A 21,003-nucleotide genomic window follows, 5' to 3' on the forward strand; every position below is an offset into this window, starting at 1 on the left:
TATTCAGGCAGTGCACCTACTCCATCCACAGTTTGCTGCCAGTCTGAGGCTTTACCATTGCTTCCTCATCAGCCAAAAGCAAGGCCACATTCTTGGCACCCGTAAAGTCTTCCCAGTCTGCACCTGAGGGCTCTCCGTGTAGATGACCCAGCTCCTACCCATAAATGTCCCACTTGAGGAAACATGCACAGTGAACTTGGGGAACATTGTAGGGTCCCTGAAGCTAAAGCTTCCAAATCTCCCCAGAAAAGCAAGGCTTCATACGTAGAGAAGGTCACATCCATCACTGACCTGTGCCTGGCTTTTGGAGGGAACTCCAACAGCCACGTGACCAGTGCTGTTGCCACAGCTGGACTAGCTTGTGTGTCACACTGCTATTGGGCAATTTTCTCTTTCTTTGCTCTTACCCCTTTCTCTGTTCTCTTAAATATTATGACCATGGCTTAGGGTTAGGGTTAGGGTTAGGGTTAGGTTGATATTTTTCAGGTTGATATTTTTCAATTATTACTATTATTATTACTATTTAGAAAAACTCATAAAGCAGTACTTTCCAGTTGATGGGAAGAGCATAGTGGGTGGTTCTGACTCCTTGATCAACATGTCTTGATGCAGAGCTTTGGGGCTGCCCTTGTCCACTCTCCACTAAGTATTTCATTCAGCATCTAAGTCAATGACAGTGACAGGTCTTCTGATAATGTGCACACTATCTTCCAGGTCCTGTGTTCCTCTGCCAGCTCTTGCCTTGGGCAAGATCTTCACCCCCTTTGTGTCTCAGTTCCTCCTCTGTAAGAGGGAAAAAGAATATATAACTGCCTTATAAGGTAGTTGTACCGATTTACTGAAATAAAAACACTTAACAATGCCTAACACATAGTAAGTACTCAATGGATTGCTCTAGTAGTAGCAGTAGTGGTTGTAAAAGTACATTAGTCATAGGTACAGCGAGCTTTTACAGTTTTGCAGAATTTAAGTGACTGGCTTAGGAAACTAGTCAGCTAATAATAGATAGAATCCAGGCTGTCTAAACTGGGGTCTCTTAACCGAGGCACTGCTGACATTTCGGTGTCCGTAATTTGTTGTTATGGGGCTGTTCTGTGCATCAAAGACCATTTTGCAGTGTCCCTGGTCTCTGCCCTCTAGCTGCCAGTTGCACACCTCAAGTTGTCACAACTAGAAACGTCTCCAGAGATTGCTGAGTACCCCCCAGTCCTGAGCGTGATGTGCAAAATTGTCTCTGATTGAGAACCACTGGTGGAAACCAGTATTCTGCCTTTTTCACTGTCTTCATCATGAAGGGAACTCTTTTTTTTAAAATATATTTTTTAAACAGATGAGCTAAGTGATGAGGCATTTCTTCACTTTAGTAAAGAAGTGTTTGCTTTCCAACTTTCAAACTATGTCATTACTTTAAATAATCAGCTTTGCAGGTGTAATCAAAACCCAATTCAAATAAAATAAATAATGATACTTAGCTAGGAAACTGTCCCTCTGGTCAGAGATTAGAATAAATATACTTTGTTCTTCCAGATCACTGGTTAACACCATGGGAAGGAAGGCAGTCTTGAGGAGACCCTGGGTTCTTCTAACATGCAGGCTGCAGAGGCTCTGAGTGCTGTTATAACTATAGGAAGAGGTACAGGTTTGGAGAAAAATGAGGGGGTTTTCTGTGCATGGAGTGTTAGCAGAGGGTCTTGATTGAAACTTAAAGAAAAGAGTGCTTCTTCTTTATTTAAAATATTTGATTTTAGGAGTTCCCCATTGTGCCTCGGTGGGTTAAGGACCTGACATGGGCATACAGGTTCCATCCCTGGCCTTGCTCATTGGGTTTAAGGATCCAGCATTGTCACAAACTGCACTGTAGGTCAAAGATGCCACTTGGATCTGGCATTGCTGTGGCTGCAGCTCCGATTTGACCCTGAACCCTGGAACTTCCATATGCTGCGAGTGTTGCCATAAAAAGAATGAAGAAAGAAAGAAAGAAAAAAGAAAATGGCTTTTAATTTTCAAAAATGGGTCGTTACCGGGGGACACATGCCCTTCTCATTTTCCTCACCCAGCTTTCCTAGCCAGTCGTGTCACCTTGTCCTGCACTAGGTCCCTAGGCCGATGTTGAGGGGCAACTGGCCTCTGCCAGTGTCTGTCTGGAGCCACAGGGAATCACAGCAACCTTTGGGGGCAGGTTTCCCCTCCACCTTTTTCCAGGGTGTGACACAGCAGGTGTACCAAGAGCTTGTCTGACATCAAATGATATGACACCGAGAAGCATCACTGAGTGGTATAACTTCCTTCTTTGGGGACAATCATAAACCCACTTGATGTTTTATATAAAGTGACCAACAGTGAAGGCTGACCAGCCTCTATATTCTCACCATTAGCCCTAGAACTCCAAATGTGCTTGCTCTAGGTACTTCTTGAAAGCTTCCCTGTAAAGTGCTAGCCCGCTGGTGTTTTGCCCCTTCTGCCTTCCTGTTCCTGCTGTTCACAGCCAACAGAGTTCAGTTTCCTCTGGCAGATTTTCTTGTTCTTTAGAAGGTTGTTTCATCTCCGGAAGTTCCAGATGCTTCGTATTGTGCTTCAGTGGTGGAAGTTTGCTTCTCACGGTGGTTTCCTTTTGTCCACCTTTCTTCTTTGAGTATGTTTAAGTTCCAGGCACCGTCAGGCAGGGGTGACTCTGTTATGATTTGCTTCTGAGTTTAAAGGTCTCTGACAGGCATTTGCTTGACCTCATTCTCCTTTAGAATGATCCGGGAAAACTTAACAAATGCCTTAACACTCCATCCTCATCTGGGATGAAACAGACTGAGAAGAGGGAAGACTGGGAGTCAGTGTCACTCAAGGAGGAAGCAAATCTGGGGGTACTTCCCACATCATTGACTTTGGACGATAATGAAAGACCAATGAAAGATGGGTGGTCTAACATGCACCCGCATGTTCATTGCAGCACTAGTCACAATAGCCAAGACATGGAAACAACCCAAATGTTCAAGGACAGATGGTTGGATTAGGAAGATGTGGTATATATACACAATGGAATACTACCCAGCCATAAAAAAGAACAAAATAATGCCATTTGCAGCAACATGGGTGGAACTACAGACTCTCATCCTGAGTGAGGTAAGTCAGAAAGAGAAAGACAAATGCCATATGATATCACTTATATCTGGAATCTAATATATGGCACAAATGAACCTTCCCACAAAAAAGAAAATCATGGACTTGGAGAATAGATTTGTGGTTGCCAAGGGAGAGGGGGAGGGAGTGTGATGGATTGGGAGCTTGGGGTTAATAGATGCAGACTATTGCCTTTGGAATAGATTAGCAATGAGATCCTGCTGTGTAGCACTGGGAACTATGTCTAGTCACTTATGATGGAGCATGATAATGTGCAAAAATAGAATGTGTACATGTATGTGTAACTGGGTCACTATGCTGTACAGTAGGAAAAAAAATAATGTATTGGGGAAATAAAAAAAATAATAAAGAAAGATGGGCGGTCTAGGTTTCTGACAAACAGCTGTGATCACATAAGGCTAATGTGAGATGATGGAGGCCTGTGTTCTGGGCATGTCTACATGGCTGTGGGCATAGTAGGTGCTGACCACGTGGAGCGAGGGCCAGTGCCAGAGAGTGTGAGAGCATGGGCCCTTGGATTAGGCTGCCTGAATTGGAATCTAGGTTTTCTTCTCTTTCACAAGTGGGAGAGCCTGCAGACTCTCAGTCTACATCTGTTTCCTCATCTGTAAAGTGGGGATAGTAAGAGTGCCTCTTCTGCAGAGGTGAGAAGGAACTGAATTAATACATTTAAAGCACTTGGAACAGTGACTGGTACCCAATAAGAGGAAGCATTACTTCTTATTTTGAACAAGATGTACATGGCAAGGCTGGAAGGAATGGGCCTTTCCCCACTTCAATACTAACACCTACAAAGGACCTCATTCCACTCTTTATCCCCTTCTGCTGGTTTTTAAGAGCCATCCACTTGGGAGTTCCTGTTGTGGCCCAGTGGAAAGGAACCCAGCTAGTATCCATGAGGATGTGGGTTCCATCCCTGGCCTTGCTCTGTGGGTTAAGGACCGAGTGTTGCCATGAGCTGTGGTGTAGATCACAGATGCAGCTCAGATCTGGCATTACTGTGGCTATGGTGTAGGCGTACAGCTGCAGTTCCAATTTAAATCCTAGCCTGGGAACTTCCATATGCTGTAGGTGCAGGCCATAAGAAAAAAAGAAAAGAGAAAAGAGAGAGAGAGGAAAAAGAAAGAACGACAAAAGAGACATTTACTTAATCTATTTCCTTGCCTCCCAGGGCCTCTCTTGGGTTAAAATCCAGGTACCGATGAGCCTGGTCTCCTTCTGGCCTTGGCATTAACAGGGGCAGCCAATTAGCTCTCCAATCCTTTTTCTTCTGAAGACAGATACTTTTACCCCTAGCCATGGATTTGGAACCTGATCCAGTTGTGACCACGAGGCCCCATCTGGTACAAAGAAAGATGTTCTGGGGGTCCAGCCTTGGTCTGTGGTGGTCTTCTAGTGCTTGCTGTACACACACTGGGCTGAAGAAGTTATTTCTTTCTACTGGAGTTGCTGAGCTGGTGGTGCCAGCATCACTTTTCCTGTCAACAGGAAGAGTGAGGGAGGCTGGAAGCAGATTAAGAAGTGAAGAATGAGAAAGGGAGAGCCGAGAACTGACTATGTGAGTGCCCAGCTCCAGTCTGGGATCCGCTGCTTCCTCCGGCGTTTCCTTCCATTCTGTCACCTACCATCCTTCCTTCCTGAGTCTGTATATCCCCTTCTGCTTGATCCTATGAACCAGTTGGAGGCTAGAGCTCATAAAAGGCTCATGGAGCTCCATCAGGACCAGGGCAGTGACGAGGTCTCCCTCATGGTTATGAGGCCGCGATCTCATCCAGCATCTAACTTGGGCAGAGCTTCCTGGGTCCCTGAAAGAAGAAGAAATTGCAGTGTCAGAGCTGAGACTCCCTTCTCATGGGGTCTTACTTTGGTCAACTCCTGGGAACAGAACACAAATCCTTGACTCCTGTGAGCAGAGCCACCTGGAATGGATAACAGTGGATGCCACCAGGTATGGGATTTGCGGATAGCCCAAAGCCATCTGGTCATTGATGCCTTCTCTTATTCCCACAGGTACAGGCTCTCCCTGGTGCCTGGGAAGGGCCTTTTTTTTGGGGACCTTTGGGTGGGATCCATTGTCCCTTATGCCCTGGCTTTCTTTTTTTTTTGTCTTTTTGTCTTTTTTGTTGTTGTTGATGTTGCTATTTCTTGGGCCACTCCCGCGGCATATGGAGGCTCCCAGGCTAGGGGTTGAATCGGAGCTGTAGCCACCAGCCTACGCCAGAGCCACAGCAACGCGGGATCCGAGCCGCGTCTGCAACCTACACCACAGCTCACAGCAACGCCGGATCGTTAACCCACTGAGTAAGGGCAGGGACCGAACCCGCGACCTCATGGTTCCTAGTCGGATTCGTTAACCACTGCGCCACTACGGGAACTCCCCCTGGCTTTCTTTTAACTTGCTCTTTAGAACTGGATCCCCCTTGCCTATATGCATCTTTCTTTTTACTTTTCATAAATATTTACACCTTTCTTTCATCTTAACCTCACCATAACTAGCAAAATAGTGGGATAATTTTGGACACTGGTGTGCACACAGACAATGCTCTAATGCTTGGAGTCTCCTAGTGAAGCCCATCTGGGGTTAAATGACTGGGGTCCCTCTGTCCCCACCTGGACACAGGCATGAAGGCAATGACAATGCTGATGTTGAGTAGCCTGACAAGACAGGATGTGTTTAAGTGCCCTGTCCACTTTATATTTCACTGGAAAGTGTTTTAAGACTTCAAATAGACTTTGGGGGTCAGCTTCCAGGAGCCCAAAAGATCATATCATCTTTTCCCAAATAGCTGCAGCTTACCCTTGAGGAATGGGTCTGGGACACAGGGGTGGAAGCCAAGCATCCTCTGTCATTTTGACACCTCTATTAATGTACCGTGGTAAGGAATGAAATAATCTATGCAGACATGTTTTAGCTAAGCCTGGAATATACATTTTTAAGGCAGCAGGAGGGGGAGGGCGTTGAGTGGAGAAAAAACAAAAAGCTAAGGAGAACTAAAAAAAAAAAAAAAAAAAAAAAATCTGGATGGACTTTGCAACCATAAATGGTAAAACTAACCCTGTTCCACTGCCAGCTACAAGAACAGCCGAGTAAGGTTTTGATTTACAGGAACAGCTCAGCAAGGGCCTTGTAGAGAGCTTCATGCCTGCTATAAAACTGTGATTAGCTATAAAACAGAGAGATTTAACAAGAGAATTTAAGCATAGGCAACAGACCTGCTCAAAAATAAACAAAAACCGAAATTGCCGCCTTCGCGTGTAACTCAACTTAATAAAGACTAGGATTAGGAGAATTCTTTTTTAGGCTTGTGATATAATTAATAGCTTTTAACTTTCAGATTCAAAGAAAAGAAAAAGCAAAGGTGACCTTGAACTTTACAAATGACTTCAATCTGCGCTCCTCTGTCTGCGTCTCTTGTGCCGAGAGGGGCGCAGAGTCCTAAAGCATGAATAGAAGTCCTTGCAAAGAACAACTCCCCATTATCGACCCTCCCTGGACACCCAGGCTGGGAGGAAATAGAAGTCAGTGGGAGCATTCAGGGCCTCAGGAGGGGAGCGTGTTTAAATCTACAAGTCTCTGAGCTGCAGTGCTCTTTGTAGCCTGTCTCTGCTCCTTTTGCCTCAAGTCTGCAACACAGCCCTACACTGCTGCGAAGGTCTTTGGCCAGGGGCCGAATCACTTCCAAATGATGGTCCTGTTGAGAACAAAAGGCCCTCCTAAGTTTAGTCTGAAGAGGCTCCATTGACTGAATATGAATATTTAGTTAAAATACTGGCACATCTGGCTCAAGCACTGGTGTGATTTCTTAGATCCCAGCAGCTGTGGTCTGTCGATTTCTCACTCTGTGTCAGTCTCCAAGCAAAGGACTTCGTGTGGTTGATCTCCGTATCGCCCAGCAAACACTCTGAAGTAGGCTTTCTTCTCTCCACTTTACAGATGGGGAAATCATATCCAGAGAGATTATTACACAACCCATAAAAAGCTGGAGTTGGGATCAGCCCAACCTGTCTGAATCCGGAAATCAGGCTCCCAACTTCTGTTCCAAAGAAGCCATGGTTCTAATGACTGGCCCAGGGTTGGAGCATCCGAGCTCCAGCTGCAGTTCCTCTCGCTGTCCTGCAAAATACCTACCTGGGCAGCTTCCATTCTTTGTTTAAGCTGGATGCAAGCGCTGGGCAGAGACCTTTGACAGATTAGTTTCTTTGCAAAAGAGGGACTCCTACTGTGTCCTCAGGCCAAACACGAGGTTCTGTTTGGGTCTTTTTGCTACCACTTGTGCTTTGTGCCTCTACTGTGTATCCTTGTCCTCCTGGGTATATTTGGCCCCAAACACTTACTGTCTGGGAGTAAAACGCTGCTTTATTAGAATACATATGGCATGGTGCGGTTAACTGTAATTTCAGGTTCTTTCATCATTCCCCAAAGCACTAGTACATTTAATTGCCCCGGAATACATAATTTAATATTTTTTAAACATGAAACGATTGTTGTCATGCTTTAAAGTTGTAGTTGTCTTTCTGAATGTCAATTTTCTCTCCATTGTGTGATACATTGAGCTTGAAAGGGAGGAAAGGGATTAAGTTAGAAGGGTTTGCAAACACATTCTAGAATTTAAAATAAATAAAACTGTGATGTGATCTGGTTTTGTTTTCAATTACTCCTTGTCCTGTAAATTAAACCTCCAGCTAAATCACTGATTAAGACTTAATCCTGTGTGTGCCATGCATAGTAAAAACTGAATCTGATATTATAGTCATCCCATACAGCTGCCTCCAGCTTCATTGGGATACTGCTTTAAAGGCAGCCTTCTCTTAAATGAATGCTCACTCTACCTTTTTAACATGGCTTTATAACGAGAGCAGACTTATCCTTTTCAAAATGGCTTCATGCTTTTTTTTCTTTCTTTTTTTTTTTTTGTGGGGGGGCTGCACCTGGCGGCATATGGAGGTTCCCAGGCTAGGGGTCTAATCGGAGCTGTAGCTGCCAGCCTATACCCCAGCCACAGCAATGCCAGATCTGAGCCGTATCTGCAATCTACACCACAGCTCGCAGCATCACTGGATCCTTAATGCACTGAGCGAGGCCAGGGATCAAACCTGCAACCTCATGGTTCCTAGTCAGGTTCATTTCTGCTGCTCCACAATGGGAACTCCTTCATGCTGATTTCTATCAGTGTGAGAGCCACATTAATCCTAAGGTGGGTTTTGAGAACCTGTGAAAACCATTCCTTCTTCCTGGAATCTCATCCTCTCCCAGTTATTCATGAGATGAATTCCAGTTTCAGGTAGGTGGTCCCATCTTCAGAAAACTTTTCTCACATCTTTCCTGGCTCAATGCCCCACCTTCCCCTTTCCCATGGCACCTGTGTGCCTTTATTGTAGTAGTTCTGCCCTTACATGTAAAGCTTTGCTTAAGTTTTATATCCTGATTGTCTAGTGTGTAACAGGTTGTCAAGAAATATGTGTTGAGTCAGAGAGTGAATGACTAGGCTTTTACAAAAAAGCAGGGCATTAAAGAAACTATCACTGGGAGTTCCTATTGTGGCTCAGTCGTAGTGAACCTGACTAGTATCTATGAGGATGTGGGTTTGATCCCTGACCTCGCTCAGTGGGTTAAGGGTCTGGCATTTCCATGAGCTGTGGTGTAGATCACAGACACTGTGGCTGTGGTATAGGCCGGCAGCTGCAGTTCTGATTGAACCCCTAGCCTGGGAATTTCCATATGCCACGGGTGCAACCCTAAAAAAGCGAAATAGGATAAAATAAAGGACGTGCTGGTAATTCAACATCAGGCAGATTATGGGAAGATCTGTGAGCTGCAGGCACCATGTTAGCAAGGTCCATAGAAGTGTGAAATCCAGACTTCTTTGGGGCCTGAGTGATTTCTAGAAGAGTGAGTATTTCTATTGGGCCATCAGGAATAGATCCTCTCTGGTTTGTGGAAGATTGACAGAGAAATCATGCCAGCAACAAGGGACGATCAAATGGCAAGGTGTAGAAAGTCTAAAAGCATAATTTAAATTCAAGAATAGAGTGTGAGTGGAAGAGAGAAACTCATCTAGGAAAAGTAAGAGGATAATACATTTTGGTGACACATTTTAAAGGGTCTTAAATGTCTGGCCAAGGAGTTATATTTGATTTTGAAGGCAATTGGAGAGCAAGTATAAGTTTTTGAGCCAATAAATGATAAGATTGAAAAAGTGCTGTGAGATTAATATGACAATAATATGTAGCATATCTAGAGATAATAAGAAGTTGAATGGGCAGAGGAATCTTCTAACAGTCTATTTCTACACTGTAGGTTTGAGGTAAGGAGATATAAATTGGGAGTGGGAGAAGTGGAGACAGAATGCTGGAGGTGACAAGGACATTTTTCTTAAGAGCTGGCAAACCATCAGTACACACAAAGCTTAATTAAGCGATCAAAGGAACTCATTTGCCTGTCTCATGTATGTCTTAAAAACTTGCCTGAAAAGCAAAATTGTCAAATTCTTTTTCTTTTCCCCATAGTGTGTTTAAAAGTGGGCAAACAAATCAACTTTCTACATTAAAGCCAATGCTGTTTTGGAGTTTAGCAAAACTAACCAGCATCCTAGAGCAAAGAATTATTAAAGAAATGCTATTTTCTAAGATTAACCAATTACTTTAAACTTGTTATTAGGGTAAAATAACATTCTTCTCTTGAGACCTACCTCCTCACTTATATTTTAGAGGGAAATTTGGTGATGACTCAGAACCCTTATAATAACATGGAAAGTTACAGTGCGAAAGCAAAATATTTCTTCCTGATTTTTAATGTGTCTTCCAGAAGTTGAGACACAAGAAGTATAAGGAGAAGCCAAGCAAAAGGCAACAGAAAGGGAGTCTTTTAGTAAAAATCACTAAAAAACAGATCCTCTATAAACTCTTGGAAATAACTTATGGTTTTTTTAATTGTTTCTGTTTGTTTTGTTTTGTTTTTGTCTTTTTAGGGCCACACCCATGGCATATGGAGGTTCCCAGGCTAGGGGTCCAATCAGAGCTGTAACCACTGGCCTACAGCAGAGCCGCAGCAATGCATGATCCGAGCTGTGTCTGCGACCTACACCACAGCTCACAGCAATGCTGGATCTTTAACCTACTGAACAAGGCCAGGGATCGAACCTGCATCCTCTTGGATGCTATTCGGGTTCTTTAACCATGGAGCTAGGCCAGGAACCCCCTGATGGTTATTTTTAAAATGATTATCAAAGATTTTTATGAGTGCATGACAACTCCTCGAACGTGGTAGTCAGTTTACATTCCAAACCAGGAGTCATATCCTAAATATATCTAAATTGTATTTTGAACTTTGATTTCCAAGTTACATACAAATTTTGCATATGCGTATGTGCATTTTGGGGAGAATGTTGAAATTTTATCAGTTTATCCAAGGAGTCAAGATGCTTAGAAAGGTTAAGAGCTTCAGAGCTAGAATGGTAATTCTCACGAAAATCTCTTTTTATCTGTGCTAGTCAGCAGTGAAAGGAGCAAAATAAAGATGGTGTGCTGTATTTTCTTGTAAATATAGAAGACTATTTTATCCCTGATTTTATTTGAAATAGTGATGATAAAAATTCTAGTGGACAGTATTAAGTTGTCTCTAATTCAAAAAAGGTTCTCAGAGTTTCTTTTGGTGCTCAGCAGGTTAAGAACCAACATAGCCTCGGTGAGGCTGCGGGTGCAATCCCTGGTCTTGCTCAGTGGGTTAGGGATCCCTTGTTGCCACAAGCTGTGGTGTAGTTTGCAGATGGAGCTTGCATCCAGTGTTGCTATGCATATGGTGTAGGCCTCAGCTGCAGCTCTGATTCGACCCAATATGCTCAGTTGCGGCCTTAAAAAAAAAGAGAGAGAGAGAGAGATTCTCCTTGGGATAGACCATGATGGAGATAATATAAGAAAGGGAATATATATATATGCATGTATGTATGAGTGGGTCACTTTGCTGTACAGCAGAAATTGGCACAACATTGTAAATCAACTGTAATTTTTTTTTTGTCTTTTTGTCTTTTTGCCTTTTCTAGGGCCACTCCCACAGCATATGGAGGTTCCCAGATTAGGGGTCCAATCAGAGCTGTAGCCGCCAGCCTACGCCAGAGCCACAACAACCTGGGATCTGAGCCGTGTCTGTGACCTACACCACAGCTCACGGCAGTGCAAGATCCTTAACCCACTGAATGATGCCCGCAACCTCATGGTTCCTAGTCGGATTCATTCACCACTGAGCCACGGCGGGAACTCCTTGTACTTTAATTTAAAAAAAAAAAAAAGAAAAAAAGGGATTCTCTTTTTCACTCTCTCTTCTCTCTCTAAGATCCATAAAGCTCAAATATATTTGCTATACTCACAATTCACCTTGTTGAGTTCAGTTTCTTAAAAAAGAATTTGGACTGAAAATGTACAACCATTTTCCACAACAAAAGTTAAAAATCGAAGAATTTCTAAATAATGCTCAATTAACTCTAAGTTAATCAGAAAACTGTGACTTTCTCGATGCTTGATATGATTTCAGTTTTCTTAAATTTACTGAGACTTGCTTTGTGGCCCAGCATGTGGTTCTGGAGAATGTCCCTTGTGCATTTCAAATTATGTGTATTCTTTAACTGTGCAGATTCTTGCAGCCTCCCTGAAGGAGGCTCGGAGGTACTAGGTCATAGAGGAACTCAAGAACATGTTTTTTTTTTTTTTTTTTTTTTTTTTCCATTAAGCAGTTCCAACCTAGATCTGAGGTAGGAGCCCTCAAAACACAGCTTGATCACCACTGGGTGGAAAGGTAACCATAGTAGTCCACGTGGGAGAAAATAAACAACCGGGTCTGTGTAAGATTTGGGAAGGATGCACTCCCAGAAGGTAGACAACCCAGGTTGAAGGTCAACTTCTACCATTTACTCCCTGAATTTTTTTCCTATTGTATAATTGTGAGGTATATTAGTTTCCTGGGGCTGCAGAAACAAAGTACTGCAAACTAGGTGGATTAAAACTAAGGAAACTTATTGTGTCCCAATGCTGGAGACTAGAGGTACATAATTAAGATGTCAGCAGGGCTGTTACCCCTCTGAGACTGCACAGAATGATTCCTTGTCACTTACTGGCTTCTGGTAGTGGCCATCAGTTGCTGGTGTTCTTTGGCGTGTAACTGCAATCACCCCATTCTCTGCTTCTGTCACCCGTGACATTGTCCCTGTGTGTCTCTTTCCTCTTGCTAAAGGACACTAGTCATATTAGATTAAGGACTCTTTCTGCTCCAGTAAATGACCTCATCTTTACTAAACTCATTGCTTCTGCAAAAATCCTGTTGCCAAATACAGGTCTCATTTTGAGGTACTGGAAGTTAGGACTTCAACACATCTTTTTGAAAGAGACAACTTAACCCACAACAGAGGGAGGAAGGGGATGTGGCTAGAATAGGTCAGGGGTTCTGAAATCAGAGTCTGTAACTGGTCCAGCATGATTCTCTAAAGGTCTCTTGAAAAACAAGCTTAAATTACAGGTTTCTTTAACCCGACCTCCAGAGTCTGACTTAGGAAGTATGAGATTGTGCCTTAGAATCTATATTAATTACCACTCGACAGGAAATACCCACTTGGAAGGACTCAACCAGAAGCATCCACTTAATTGAGGTTTTACTGAATTTGCTGGGTAAATGATAAGTTACAACTACATAAAACTGATGTAATAAGCTCGTGTAGCTACGTGTAATATCTTCACAATGCACTGCTACCATGTGTTCCTCTATTTTAACAGGGGCAAGTAAGCTCTGTTGACAGATTATCCTTGTTTAACTGATCGTCTCATGCTTTTAGAGAAAATTAAAGCTCCTCTTAAAACAGCCTTTTATAAAATTAAGGACAGTTTTGATGTTTTTATTTTTCCACTATTTTAATTATCAAAGTGATGAGGAAAATTGGGTCATTCAATCCCATGGTGACTGTTTTCTTTTCATTAAAAGTGGCAAAAGCTCTTCTTGGAGTGGAACTGAACTGCAAATATGAGCTCACCAAGCCTCTCAGGATTTCAAGAGGCCATGCGTTTGATCAAAATGGCATGTTTAAAAATCGTCCTTTCAAGATAGAATACGGATAAAATATAGATGGGCTGAAGCTAAAAGCGCTCTTTGCGGCAGACACACTCAATAATACATACATTGTTAATCCCCAACCATTTCCAAGTAATTGCAGGCTTCTTCATGGAACCAATTTTCTGATTTTGGAGACTAAGATAATTCGAATTGCATGTCTTTAAGAATGATAATAAGTGGAGTCTGCCAGTGGTTGCTTGTATAACGCATTGGATGTATGTTTGTCTTGCAAACTATGGTTTTGTATTTAGTTCCCCCTTTGGCAAGTGGAGTCACACCAATCTGAGTATTAACAAGGTGTGTCTTAGGATCACCGAATTGCATGTTGAGCGGAATTTACAGTTTTTATTAAGTTGGCTGTTTCAAATAACACATTTTGAAAAAGAAAATGGGGTTGATATGTGAATCATTTCTACTCAGTTCATAGTTTCCATTGAGTTTTTTTTTTTTTCACTTGTATTTGTGGTCCAAATGGACTTTTTTTTTTTTTTCCACTAATGGTGTCATTATTACTGATCTGCATTTAGTTTGCAAAATTTCATCCAGTATATTTACTCACTTCTCTGGTAACGCTGCATATAAAGTGAGGGACAGATTTTTGATGATTTCTTGCATAAGTATGCTAATAAAGTATTTTACCTGAATTATTATCTCATAGAAAGCATTTCTAGTATGAATCAGCCAAATATTTTAAGAAGTTTGTATATGGTGTGTATAGATCTAGATTTAGGAAGAATATAATTGGATGTAGATGATGTCTGTGAACGTTCCTCAGGGTAAGGTTGAAGATAAAATTAGAGAAAAATTATTTCCAAATAACTTTTTTATTGAAGTATAATTGATTTGCAATATTTTGTTAGTTTCAGGTGCACAGCAAAGAGATTCAGTTATATATCTGTATATGTATATATTCTTTAAAATGTTTTCCATTATAGTTTATTACAAGATATTGAATATGGTTCCCTGTGCTATACAGTAATTTTTTGTTTATCTGTTTTATATTTGGCAGTGTACACTGTTAATCCCATACTCCCAATGTATCCCTTCCACACTGTCCCTTTGGTAACCATAAATTTGTTTTCTGTGAGAAATATTATTTTTATTCATAATATCTTTTTGGTTCAACTAGTCTCCACTGATTTCTAGATTCTTAGAGAAGAGTTGTGTATCTCTTCAGAGAGCTGCTGTTCTCTGTGGCTCTGAGTCAGTAGTCATCAGAGAGAAGCAGGAAAATCCATGCTAAACGATACTCCAAATATTCGTTCCTTGCTCCAAAAACAGTAGCCTAGGCAAAGAGTAGCATATATATTATAGTTCAGTCTCAGAATTTGCTAGCTGTTCATCATCAATTCGTTAGGTTTCCTCACTTTCTTGTAATGGCTTCCTTTTGGCTGCACCTCATCTTCATTGCTGCGTCTCAGTTCTTTCATTTGTGTACTAATTAATTCATTAATGTAAAAATATTTTTCAAGTATTTACTGTTTGCATGCAGTAACTTGAATTAAATAAGCTGAGAGAAACTCTCAGTTTAATTGAGGAGATAGATGTGGGGGGCGGAATCCAGTGTTGGAATGTGCTAAATGATGTAATACAAGAGAAAAATGCAAAAACTACTGCATAAGGAAGACAATTAGAATTCTTTCGGTTGTAAGACACTCCTTGTGAAATGGACAATGCCAATTAAGGTACTCTTGGCCTTTATAATATTTATTCATTTGCTGTGCATTTACTGAACTTTTCTATCAGACATTATTCTGACAGTGACTGGAATATGGTTTTGGCCTTAAAAGCTCTTGGCTTGGGAGGAAGATAGTTAATGGGATGAAGAATCACAGCATGTGGAAGTGCTGCATTAGACAATGGAGGGCTGTGCTATGGAGCATGGAGGCAGGTGCACTTGAGAAATAAAATGAGGTTTTGGTTTGCAAAGACCAGGTCCACCCAGATGAGCTTAGATAAAATGAGTTCATGGAAAACATGAGGGAGCCTCCCCAAAACAAAATGCAGAGGGTGTCTGGTCTTGAGAGCTGGACATCAGGTAGCCACTCTGCATCTGGCTCTCTCTGAGTCTCCAGGGGTCTCCTTTCTGCTTCTCTCTACATATACTTGCTCTAATACTAAGTCACTGGTATTTTACAATATATATTATTTTATATATTTTTTCAGTAGGGTCTTCTTCTTTTTCTTCTTGAATTTTTCATAAAATTGCCTGCAGTCATCTTCAAGGTTGCATTTTATGGTTAACAAATTGGAAATTATTGACATTTCCATTTGACTCTTCTCTGAAGGTCAAAATACTTATAATTGCGAAAATACTCTTGACAGTTGCTTGGGTACCTACTGAGTTTGGGGCCAATGCTGCTGTATAGAATCTATTCTTAATTCTAATGTTTGGTATTTAAATATGTAACTATTTCAGCCTGACCGTTTTCACATTTTATTTACAATAATTTTTTTTTTTTTTTTTTTTTGCTATTTCTTGGGCCACTCCCGCAGCATATGGAGGTTCCCAGGCTAGGGGTCGAATCGGAGCTGTAGCCACCGGCCTACGCCAGAGCCACAGCAACGCGGGATCTGAGCTGCGTCTGCAACCTACACCACAGCTCACGGCAACGCCGGATCGTTAACCCACTGAGCAAGGGCAGGGACCGAACCCGCAACCTCATGGTTCCTAGTCAGATTCGTTAACCACTGCGCCACGATGGGAACTCCCTACAATATTTTTTTTATAGACTATTTTTTATTAAAAATTTGTGTTGACATGCAATTGACATACAATATTATATTTGTTTCAGGAGTACTTCGTAATGGTTTGACATTTATGTACATTACGATCACCACAGTAAGTCTGATAACCATCTGCCACCATACAAAGTTATTACAATATTATTGACCATATTCCCTATGCTGAAATTACATCTCCGAGACTTACTTATTTTATAATAGGAAGTTTCTACCTCTTAATTTTCTACACCCATTCCACCCCCCCACCCCTCCCATACCAGTGTTGACTTTTCCAGTTGAAATATTCAGTGGTTGTTCCCAGGGTCAGATGTTTCACCTTTATCAGGATGAATTTCCAAAAGTGTACTTTGATTCTATGAATTGGATGAAAAAAACAAAATTATTTTTGGAATGAACTTTGCATTTGAAGCATCAAATGATATTGACAAAATTTGCATCATTTACCTTTTGTGATGTTCTTTTTCTGCTCATAGAGCCTAACCCTAACCCTAACCCTAACCCTGCTCATAGTTGTTTCTTCACTTTTTCTATACACATGAAATTGCTTGGAATGAAAATAAGCTAAGTTAATTTAACAAAGTATTGAATTGTCTAAATGAATAGTTATGGTTTTTAGGCTGATAGGTAATTTCACTTTTCACAGCCACGTGTGTTAAATTCTCAATTTTAGGCACAGTCTTCCTAAAATAAATTCTAAGTTTGATAGCAGTAATAATGCTTCTTCAGCAGATGATTTATCTTGCGGACTTCATAAGGTTAGAAAAATTTTGATAGGGTGCTGAGACTAGAAGCTAGATCATAAAAGTAAGTGCTTATTTTGAAGGATAAGACCCATTTGATTCAAAAGTAGCTTATTGTATTTTATTTTACTTTACTTTATTAAATTTTTTATTGTTATTTCCCCAATACAATTTTTTCCTACTGTACAGCATGATGACCCAGTTACACATACATGTATACATTCTTTTTTTCTCACATTATCATGCTCCATCATAAGTGACTAGACATAGTTCCCAGTGCTACACAGCAGGATCTCATATATCCAGACAAAACTTTCCTTAAAAAAGACACATGTACTTGCATGTTCATTGCAGCACTATTCACAATAGCCAGGACATGGAAACAACCCAAATGTCCATTGATAAATGATTGGATTAGGAAGGTACGGCATATATACACAATAGGATACTACTCAGCCATAAAAAAAGAACAAAAGAATGCCATTTGTAGCAGCATGGATGGAACTAGAGACTCTCATACTGAGTGAAGTAAGTCAGAAAGAGAAAGACAAATACCATATGATATCACATATCTGGAATCTAATATACGGAATTTTATTTTTAATAAATAATATTTTTATATTATGTAATTTACTATCCAATTCAATCTCCTAAGTAACAGTGACCTTACTATAGCTCAAAAAGTGTATATACCGGTAATAAACTGAAGACATACAATAACAAATACAAATATATTTTCCCCCAGCACACAAGGATATGACCAGCTTATATTGTGCAGCATAGATAAACAAGTTACCTTTAGGCAGTGGCAGGTCTTGATTTCTGAGCATCAGCCCTGGACAGTAGGCTGGCATCACAGTGAAACTTGACTCTTTTGTGTTCTCTGTCCTTTAGTAGCCTGGATTCCTGTTCCTTCTGCTGTTCCTGCTGGTTCAGGGAGATTGGCAGAATGTGTTGGGAGTGCTTTAAGAAGGGCTAGCACAGAGGAGCAAGCTGGAGAAAGACAATAGCTCTTTCTGGAAGAAAGTTCATCTAAATCTTGCTTGTGCTGCTCATGAACTTGACTTAGGGAAATCCTTCAGTCTCTCAGGATTTCAGTTCTCTTATTTATAAAATGAAGAAGGAGCATGATGGCTTCTCTAACTTTGACATTCAAAGACTCCAAGCTCAAAACAGCAATGGAACTCTATCTCCCTTCCTCCCTCTCTCCCTCCCCTCCTCCCTTCCTCCCCCACTTCTTTCCTTCTTCTTTTCCCCCTTCCTTCCTTCCTTTGTTGGTGTGTTAGTTACAGAAACTATAAAACTATAACATATTCATTTTGACCTTTGAATGAAAGGCAATTCTTTGAGGTAAAAAAGTTTTCTTCTGAGATTATTAGGTAGAACCTTCACGTCATAGGGATTCTGAAAGACAATTACAGAAAAGAGCAGATTACATGATGAAGAATTCCATGTGGTGATATCAAATCCAGGAATTAGATTGAAATCCTCAGACAGTTTTCCATCTCTCATCAGTTGTGTCCAAGTCAAGACATACAGCATTTCTTCTGTTTCATCCCTTAGTTGGAGTTCAGTTCTGCTGGAGACTAGGCTGCATGTTTTTATTTATTTTTTAAATCCAGAATGCTCTTTGTCATCTGACAGTGCAGCATATTAAACCACTTAAAATACTTTGTGAATGAAATCACATGTCTGAAATGTGGTGTCCGTTACCAGAGCTTTTGAAGGGCAGGCTTGGGTTGAGTCCCTCTCTTTTTCTTACCTAGTTTCTCAACCCCAGGCACTCTTTTTTCCGTCTTTTGAATCCCAGTATTTATCTTAGGCATAAAGCAGATTTCTAGGCATAGACAGTTCATTCAGATTGGTAGGGTGGATTAGGTCAAAAAAATTACTTGGCCAATTTTGAATTGGTTTAAGTGGGTTAAAAAAATCATGATAATCAGGCTATAGGGCTATCCCATTCTCTGTTTTTGCATTCTCGCCATTCTCTATGTTTGAAGGAGAATTGCACTGAATTTCATAAACATATAATTATCTAACTTCTTCTAACCTAACAAGTTTTGACATCAAATTCTTAGATATATGTTGGCGATGCCAAATTTAGAGGCTGAAAACTGTAACATACACATTTAAGCCCCTGTACACAAGAACGTGAACTCAGGAGGGCAGGAATTCCTGTTTGTTAATTGTTATGTTTCTTTTGTCCTCAAGAGTGTTTGGCAAGGACAGTTGCTAAGTAGATTAAATTAATGACTGTGAGGGCAAGCCAAGTTCACAAAAGGGTAAGAACCATGTCTGTGTTATACAGCTCTCTGTCTATAGCCCTGAGGTGCCTGCCTCTCATTTGTTGAGTGAATGAATGGACTTAAGGTAGTGGTCCCTGCCGTTGAAGAGCTTACAGTCTGGTTTAGGAGGCAGATCGGCAAAAGATTAAAGAGCAGTACTAATTAGGGACCACAGTGGGAAATTTTCACAGAACAGTTATATTTTAATTGTGCAAATAGTAACATAAATAATTGTTCTAAATATTCAGAGTCAGAAAATGATATATAACATGCATTACCGCCCAAAGACTTTGACATTGTTTGATTCTTTTTGTTTCTTTATGCATTTTATAAATCTTTGAGTGCCTCTCTGTTCCAGGCAGTTTATCAGGTGCTGGGGAGTCAACCGTGAATAAAATACATATAGGTCTTACCCAAATTGAACTCATAATCTAATAGGGAAACAGTAAAAAAAAAAAGTAATAAATAAAACGTGAATTTTTGAAAGGAAAAATGGGATATCGTGATAGAGAATAACAAAGAATAGGTATTCGAGAAAGGGTAAACTATGAGAACAGAATCTTTAAGCTGAACTTTAAGGATGAGAAGGAATCAGCTCTGTGAAGAGCATTCCAGGCAGAAGAAAGTATGTGCAAAGGCCCTGAGGCAGTGTGGAATTCAGACACCAAGAGAGCTCTTCTCCGTATGGATAAAGAAAGAAGCAGATACTGAAGAATTTTGAACAGAAGCCCATGGTAAACTGATGTGCATGATACAATAACATTTTAAGACATTCACCCTTGCTCCCAAGTGGAGAATGGATGCTGGCGCCCGAGAATGGAGTAGGCATTTAATAATTAATAGTTCATCAAAGGAATGGTGGTGAAGAGCATGAGATGTGGAAAGATTTGAGGTCAAATTAAAGAATTTGCTGTTGAGGAAAAAATTAGAGGAGGGTTGAGGGGGAAGTAGAAAAGGAGGGGTTCTGGACTCCTGATTGAAGTAATGGGGGACCGTGGTGCTCTTGACCGAGGTGGGAAGTTCCAGTGCAAGGAGACAGGTCTGGGTGGGGAAACGGGGATTCTGTAGTGGACAGATTTAAGTTTGGGATCTCTGCCAGGTGAACTCAGAGGCGTCAGGTCAGGGAAGAGAACTCAGTGTGTGAATGTGGATCTCAGAGGAGAGGTCTGAGCTGATGATACACTTGGGATCCCCACTGTGTGGAGGGCACAGCACTGGGTGGAGGACTCGCTGGGTGTATTAAATAAAAGCCTTCAGCATGAAGGACACCTACGTGGAACAGTGAACTCATGAAAATGCTTTTCTCATCCCCCATTATTCTACCCCATCTTTTATTCTTCCCTTGGTTCTATTCTTTCTTTCCTTGTCCTAGGACCCTCATCCACACACACTTACTCTTTCTGACCTGGACTCACTTCTTTGCTCTCTCTCTCTCTCACCTGCACTAGTGCTAGTTTGTCCTGTCCTCTCCTGCCTTTCTACTCCAGCCCATCCTTCTCTCAGACTCCCAACCTGGTCCCTTCCTTAACTGCTTTGTGACCTTTGGATCTTCACTATCTGCTACAGAACAGTGGTCCACAAAAAGTAGTGCCCCTGTGATATTTGTTAAATTAATAGCAGTATTCTAAGTTCTACGCATTTTTTTGTTTTGTTTTTGTCTTTTTAGGGCTGCACCCAAGGCCTGTGGAGGTTCCCAGGCTAGGGGTCAAATAGGAGAGGTAGCCACTGGCCAGTGCCACAGCCACAGCAACGCCAGATCGGAGCTGCGTCTGCAACCTACACCACAGCTCATGGCAATGCTGGATCCTTAAACCCACTGAGCGACGTCAGTGATTGAACCCCTGTCCTCATGGATGCTAGTCAGGTTCGATAACCACTGAGCCACCATGGGAACTCCAGTTCTACAAATCTTTGAAGGTGTGTCTTCCTTCCCAATATTACTGCATGTGCAACATCTGAAAAAGTGAGGCTGTGTTCCTACAAAAAAGAAAAGGAAGAAGAAAGGAAA

General features: G+C 41.3%; 1 protein-coding gene and 1 long non-coding RNA gene across 5 annotated transcripts in view; one reads left to right on the forward strand and one right to left on the reverse strand.

Annotated features, from left to right (window-relative positions):
• The window catches only part of FBXL7 (F-box and leucine rich repeat protein 7), a 409,742-nt gene that overhangs the window by 183,323 nt on the left and 205,416 nt on the right, over positions 1-21,003 (forward strand). The gene's annotated exons all lie outside the window — the stretch shown is intronic.
• LOC102165834 lies at positions 4,609-19,781 on the reverse strand. 4 transcript variants are annotated; one of them, XR_002339570.1, is made up of 4 exons: positions 17,507-19,781; positions 16,228-16,323; positions 6,188-6,296; positions 4,609-4,937 (listed from the first exon to the last, which is right to left on the reverse strand). It is a non-coding gene; the product is annotated as an uncharacterized LOC102165834 (long non-coding RNA). The 4 variants fall into 4 exon arrangements; XR_002339569.1 differs by lacking the exon at positions 6,188-6,296 and having other exon boundaries at positions 17,507-19,779; XR_002339568.1 differs by lacking the exon at positions 4,609-4,937 and having other exon boundaries at positions 5,700-6,296; positions 17,507-19,780.

The sequence above is a fragment of the Sus scrofa genome, chromosome 16 (assembly GCF_000003025.6).
Source record: "Sus scrofa isolate TJ Tabasco breed Duroc chromosome 16, Sscrofa11.1, whole genome shotgun sequence".
NCBI classification, from domain to species: domain Eukaryota; kingdom Metazoa; phylum Chordata; class Mammalia; order Artiodactyla; family Suidae; genus Sus; species Sus scrofa.